Raw genomic sequence first — 7,845 nt, 5'->3', positions numbered from 1 at the left:
GTGGATCTTCCAACCCATCTTTGCCGCTATCGATATAATGGAGCGGATCGAAGTATATCGAGCCACGGGAGCGAAGGTCTCCTCATAATCAACTCCCTCTACCTGGGAGAACCCTCTAGCCACAAACCTCGCTTTGAATTTCTCAATGCTGCCATCTGCAGCATGCTTTACCTTGTAAAGCCATCTAGAAGTAACCATAGATTTGCCCTCAAGCCTCGGCACCACCTCCCAAACATCATTCTTCATGATAGAAGAATACTTCTCCTACATGGCCTCTCTCTAGACCTGCTGGCTAGCTGCCTCCTCATAGCTAGAAGGCTCACAGTCAAGGATGCTGGTAACCATTGCCATATAGCTACAAAACCTCTCAGGTGGTCTACTCTCTCTGACAGGCCTCTTAGGTTCAGCAACAGATGTGGCATCTCTCAAGGTGTCCTAAAGCCACTTGGGCTTCCTCTTCCCTGAGTGAACTTCTCCCATAGGAGAATGAAACTCCTCCTCCCCATCATCATCAGGAGCTTGAACTCCTGACTGTCTGTCTGCTGTCCTCCTGCCTGCACCTGAACCTGTAGAAGCTGAGGTACCGTGTGAACTATCCATCCGTGGACTCCCTAGTGAACTGCTCTGTGAACTGCTCTGCATGCTGCCCGGAGCACCACCCTTCTGGCTCAGCGAGCGATTGCTAACTGACGGACCTGACATCCTCATAGATGTACCTCCAGATCCTCCTGATCCCTGCCCACTGGATCCCTGCGGCTGACTCAACTGCTGCTGAGGGTCTCGCTGATCCAGATACTCTAACTCCCGTGACCTCCTAAAGGCCCTGTCCTCCTCGAACTTCACATCCCACCTGACAAAAACTCTCCTTTGTGCAGGAATGTAAATCCGAAAGGCCTTTGAGGTCTCACTGTAGCCCACAAAGATACCCTTCTCTGCGGTGGGCTCTAGTTTGGTCCTCTTCTCCTTGGGTATGTAGGAGTATGTAATGCATCCAAAGATACGAAGATGACCAATATCAGGCTTCTTCGTAGAAAAAACCTCCTCTGGAGTCATGTGCCCCAAGGCACGATGTGGACTCCTATTCTGCAAATAAATAGTTGTGTTGTAGGCCTCTGCCCACAAGAACAATGGCAACCCCTGATCATGTAACATGGCTTTGGCAGCCCCTACGATGGATCTGTTCTTCCTCTCCGCAACCCTGTTCTGCTGGGGGTTGTAAAGAACAGTGAACTCCCTCCTAATGCCTGCCTCCGCACAATAGTCAACAAACTCTCCAAGGGTGTACTCTCACCCATTGTCCGACCTCAGGGACTTGATCTTCTGACCTGTCTATGTCTCCACAAGAGCTCTGAACTCCTAAAACCGCTTGAAGACCTCACTCTTGGTCTTCAATAAATAAATCCAAGTCCTCCTCGAGTGATCATCAATGAATAAAACATAGTACTCATATCCACTCAAGGGAACATGAGACATTCGACTGCTCACATCGGAATGAATCAAATCAAGTATCCCAGTCGCTCTGCTGTCATTGTTGGGAAAAGGGGATTTGGCAAACTTGCCCATCGCACATCCTCTGCAAGTATCAAAGTGATCAGTACTGAAATCTGGCACACCTGTAGTGATCTCCTGCAATGTCCTCAAGGCTCCATGATACATATTTCCCATCCTACGGTGCCAAATCTCACACAGCTCAGAACTGCTAGCTCTGTTGTCGATACTACTGCTCAATGCCACAAGGGACTAGAATGCAAACTTGTACACCTTTGCATGGCGTACACCTATCACTCTAGTTGAATCAGCTGGAGTGCCCCTGGGATACATCAACACCTGTCCTCCCCTGAACAGTACCTCATATCCTCTGTCCTCCAAAGCTGATACGGATATGGGGTTCTTCCTCATCCCTGGCACATAAAAAACATCTGTCACCTTCAAGGGAGGTTTGGACTCCCTCTGAAATGTCAATGCCCCCACCCTGACTGCTCTAACAAATCTGTCATCACCGAGTACTACCTCTATATCAGTGCCACTCTCTGAAAGCTCTGAGAAGTACTCACGGACTCCTGTCATGTGATGTGAAGCCCCACTGTCCACATACCAGATACCCGAAGATGCTCCGCTAATCGAGGGAAAAGCATGCTCCCTCTGAACCTGTGTGGCAGGTGATCCTGCACTAGAGGACTCATACGCAGTGAACCCAAACTCCCGGTCAAAACGAACTGCAAAGTCCTTAACCTCTACTGACGCAGCCACGCTCTGGTTCTTCCCCTTCTTCTTATTCTTGTCCAGACACACAACTGCATAGTGTCCCATCTTTTGAAAATTCCAACACTTCACCTTGGAATAGTCCTTCTGTGTGTCACCATGTTTATCTTTATCTTTGCCTTTTCCCCCACCATTGCTTGTAGAAGCCTGCTTCTTCCCTTTGCCTTTCTTGCCTCCTGCCAACAGTGCTACATCCTCATCCTGCTCAACTGGCTTGGCTGCCCCAAGATGACCTTTCCTGATCTCTGTTTGAATGCAATCATCCCAAAACCTCTCCCATGTGGGAAGGGTCTCACGTACACAAACCCCATCAACAAAGTTCATCCATGAACGAGGGAGGCCATTCACTGCAATCCGCACCAACTCAGTGGGTGGAATGTCCTTTCCAACTGCTGCCAACTCATCTCTCACATTAGTAATCTTGGTGAGATATCCACCTGCACTATCATTGCCCATCTTAATGGTCTTCAGCTTCTCCTTCAGGACCATTTTTCGGTTCTCATTGGTACTCTGGTAGAGATTGGACAATGATGTCCACATCTCATGGGCATTTCTCTTTCCTCTCACATGAGGAATGCAATGGTCTTTGACTCCATCTAGAATCAGTCTCTTACCCTTGTTGTTCTTTTTATTATACTCAGCCAATTGAGTAGCATCAGTAGGCACAACAACAACGTTCTGTGTGGTATGCACCATGATGTCCCAGACTTCTGCCTCCTCAAAGATACTCTGCATTCTCTCCTTCCAAACGATGTAATTTGTATGCCCATCCAACTTATCCTCCACTCTCAATCCCAATGACATCCTGCGGTCCTAAAACTGAAAAATAGCACTGCTGTAGTAAAGATAAAACTGTTGTTTGTGAAAAATTAGCTTGCTGTAATTTTCTGAGTGAAAAATCAGCAGGCTATAATTTTCCTCCTTGCTGTCCCAAACTGTACTTCAGCATTCAAGCTCTGATACTATGTAAAAATTTCTTATTTCCCACCCTGGTTTTCAGTTTCACCTTATTTCTCCTATATAGTTAAATGCCCTTTCCCATATCCATACATTCAACAACTGAAAAAGTAAATTTTTGCTGAAAACACAAATTCTGGAAATTTTACAGAATGCTGGAAAATGCAGAAATAAAAATCAGCAGATACAAACAGTCATTTAACACATTTAAACACAGTGATTTTTCGTCAAGGTGACCCTGGAAAAACCCCCTACAACTCTTGGGGAAAACCAGTTCGAGAGCTCTTTCTTATTTCTGAAAATGCTTTTACAGTGAGAAAAATATTTAGCAAAAATTCAGCAAGCAAACTTTTACAACTTATCTCGTTTTCCATGCCTCACAGCCAACTGGAAAACTGTTGTAATACTGCTATACGACTACTGTACGGACTATACGAACTGTACGAACCTCGATTTCTGTGCAAAAAATTAGCTATACGTCCCTCAATTAATGTGCAGAAAATCTGTTGTATGACCCTCGATTTCTGTGCAGAAAATCTGTCGTATGGCCCTCGATTTCTGTCTAGAAAATCTATTGTACGGCCCTCAATTTCTATGCCCAACTGCTGTATGGTTTTCCTAGAAAATCATGCCCAACTATTGTATGGCCTCTACAAATAAACTGTTGTACAGATTTGCTAAACTTCCGCCTTGGAATGTGTGCCAAGCTGCTGCCTCCTTCTCCTCCCTGTCCAGAAATCTCCCTTTCTCTCTTGCTCTCTCTCTCTCTCAATCTACTCATGAAAGAATGAATGATCTTTTCCTCCTTTTCCTCCTTTAATCTAACCCTAAGTGAATTTTAGGTGATCCCTAAATCCAATGGCTGAAATATATTGAGATCTAGGGCTGAGATTAAATGCTCATTTAAATCTCACTTTTTATTTTTTAATTCACCCCACTTTAATAAAGACCCACTTAGTCATTTATTTCCAAAGTCACATTTCCTTTCTAATTTTACATTGATTTTAATAAAGTCACTTTAAAATTAGACTTTAGTAACTTTATCACTTAAAGTCACTTTTAAATTAGATTTGACTTTATAAAAATTATAAAGTCACTTTAGGAGAAAAATTAAATTCTTTTGGGCACTTTTCCCTAGGTCAAAGATCAAAGCCTTAGGGAACCACCTGTCCTCCGGTACCAAATTTCAAAAGTATGTTGGTTATCAGAACCCTCCTTATTTTGGTAACCAAGTGCCTTATTATCAAAACTCTCCTTATCTGGAATGCAAGTGCATGTTTCCCAGGCTATCCCTTCATGTCCAAGTCATCCACCTCCAGACATTCAAAGGCAGTTGTCTTTTGTGGCTTCTCTTGAGTTACTGGACTTAACTTGTCTTACTAATGATCCCATTTCTCATTCCCCATAGTGGTCGATTATTCCCTTTAAGTTGCCTTCTAATACCCCAAAATTCAATGGGAATCCTGGGGAAGACCCGTTGATGCATGTCATGACATATCACCTATGGTGTTCATCCAATTCACTTAATGATGATTCCATTCGATTTTTTATTTTCCAATGAATGCTTATGGGTACCGTAGCTGAATGGTCTATTGAATTACCTAGAGTCTCATTTCATGACTTCAACACTTTAGCCACTACTTTCCTCACACAAACAATTAGACTCTACTCACATTTCAAATCACACTCATGAGTGGAGACATCATCGTCAGTTGGTCAAGGCTTATGTTCCCAATCAATTTTTAACGGAATGGTTTGTCAAATCTCTATTATCTCCCATAATAGAATATGTGGCCAAAGTTGGAGTTGTGTGTTGGGCCATTAATATGTCATTATTATTATTAATTTTTAAGACCTATTTCATCCATTTCTACTCTTTATTAGCATCTCATTTATCATGATTTATCATATAATTCTATTTTGTAATTATTTATGCTCTTATGGATAAATATTATTTCTTCTCATTTATTTTTAATAAATTGATTATTATGCATGTTTTTACCAGTGATGGTTTATTAATAAATTGGTTGTAACATCACTCACCATTTTAGCCTCCAAAGATATTTTCCAGATTGAATATTTGATCATTAAATGTGCCAACTCAAAAATTCGCTGGAATAAGAAGTGACAATTTTGTATTGAACGGATCGGGAAAATGGAGAAGAATCTAAAAAATCTGAAACATGGGTTTTGTTCAGAACAGACCAAATCAATTTCATAATGAATAGTTTTCCCAAATTCGGCTCTTACTAAGAGAAACAAAAAGTTCTCTGAAGACATTTTTCTCAGATTTATTGTGTGGCTGTTTTCCAAATTATCTCAGTTGCAATGTCAAATTCGACCTGTTCCTGTTGAATGATTCATGGAAGGATATTTTAGATATGATCTTACTTATCAATTTGTTGAGAATAATGAAATTGTGTAATAGAAATGATATTGTAACCATCTCTGTTGTAACTGCTCTCTACTCTCTCTCTATTTAAATGAAAACAGAGATCAGAGAAAGGGATTCAGAATTAATGATTGATTATTCATGATGGAATAGATTATGAGAGATTAAGTCAGGGATTATTAGAGATTGGATAGGATGGGATAGGGGGAAAAGGGGATTGTTGCATTACCATTGTAATTCTCAAAGCTTTTGATGTTGTAATGATTTCACAGCTTGATGATTAATAAGTAAAAGGGTTGTTGTTTATTCACCTTATCTGAAGTAGCCCAGTAGCATCTGCTGGCGGCTAAGGGCCCAGCTTCTGGTGGATTAAGCTACTGCTCTGTATTATATCTTTAAAGTTCTAGTCATGTGATGGTTTAATTTAATCCTTATTTATTTGAATCGTATTGCTTTACAGTTTCATGTTTTTACAGCGTGCTGTTCTAATATTTTATGAAATTGTTTTATTGCATAAGCTGTGATTGAATCATGTGGTCGTTCCTTTCCTTCATAACAGATATTATTATCCTTTTCAACTTATATTGTTATGTTGTTCATTTCAAATATAAAGTTGCGCTGTTCATATTCAGACTTTGATGTTCACTACATATTACGGTTCATTTCTATTGAAATAGCTTTGTTGTTCATTCCTACTAAATAAGCTTTGTTGTTCATTTATTTCCTGCAAGTATTTGGTTTTTATTTTAAGTATTATTGAAGTGAGCGTGTTTATTCCATTTTTGTTAGCAGCGTTATTGATTTATCATTTCCAGTTAATTGCTTTAGTGTGGATTGAATGATCAAAAACTATAAAGAACATTGACTATAGTTGTCTAAGTTCTCATATTGGATATCTTGCTTATGATTGATTTTCATTTGCATCAGTTTAAAAGGGAGAGAGTTATCATTACTGAGTCCTCGACTGATGGTTGTTTGAGTGAATGATTTAGTTCATAACATTTCAGTTTCTTGCTGTTTCGATTAGATTGTGTTTCCAGCATTGATTTATCTTTGCATTTTAAACACTATACTACAAAACATTACTCTTGAGTAAATAGACGCCTTAGACTGAGTACACTCTTGAAATAGAAAATCGTCCCTGGGTTGACAATTAATGTGAAGATAATTAGGAGTTAAAAGACACCTTTTATCGCTCAACATTTTGGCACTGTTGCAGGGGAGAGTGTAGCCATTTCTAAAGAGTAGTGTGCATCTAATGGGTGCTTGTTAAGAAAGAATTGGGTATTAAAAATGGAAGGTAAGAACCTGTGTACAGAGCATTTAAAAGCTCTACTCTCCCAACCACTTTCCAGCAGGATTGTTAAAGAACTTAGGGTAGAAATAGATGTTTGAATTTCTGTGTGAATGACTAAAACAAAAAAACAAAAAATAGAAATTTTGAAAAACAAATCTCATGATTTCACTTAAGTGGTGATGTAAGCACCACCCATTTCACTAACCAATTGACAGGAACATTTGAAGAAGGAGCCTTGAAGAAACACATGAAGAACATCTTATATTATGGTAAGAAATGGCTCACATTTATACTTTTGAATTTCCTGTCAAAGATCTAGGAGGAGTGACACAAATTCACATACTTCCCCCATCTTCTCTACCAAATTTTCATGGTTTGACAAATGAAGATCCTGATACATTCTTATTTGAGTTCAAAATACTTTGTAGAGGATATGATTATTGTACTAATGATCAAAGGTTGAAAGCGTTTCCTCTTACTCTAGAAGGACCAGCTCTCCGATGGTTGATGAGCCTAAGTGGGAACTGCATCCAAACATGGGAGGACATGAAGAACATATTCTTGAAGAAGTACCAGGGCTATTGCAAATCCAATGAAGATATTTTCAATATGATACAAGGGGAAGATGAAAGCTTGGAGGACTATGTAGATTGATTTCATTATAACCTTCAAAAATCAAAGCATAAGTATTTGGAAAAAGATATCTTAAAAACACTCCTACTCAAAGGAATCAAAGATAAATTTTTAGAACCCTTAAATCTGGTAGGAAAAGGTGATGTTTTTCAATTGTCATATGATGATGTTTGTGAATTGTGCATAAGGTATTCAAAAGGAATCTCCAAGGCTGGTAAGAATTATAGAGATGTTTGTTCTTTCTTTTCCAAATCTGCTACAAGAACAAGAGACATAAGAGCTGAAATTAATGTTTTATTTGAAA

The sequence above is a fragment of the Pinus tabuliformis genome, chromosome Q, assembly GCF_031772625.1.
Source record: "Pinus tabuliformis cultivar Carrire ecotype Pingquan chromosome Q, CPIR1, whole genome shotgun sequence".
NCBI classification, from domain to species: domain Eukaryota; kingdom Viridiplantae; phylum Streptophyta; class Pinopsida; order Pinales; family Pinaceae; genus Pinus; species Pinus tabuliformis.
This window is presented reverse-complemented; position numbering follows the sequence as displayed.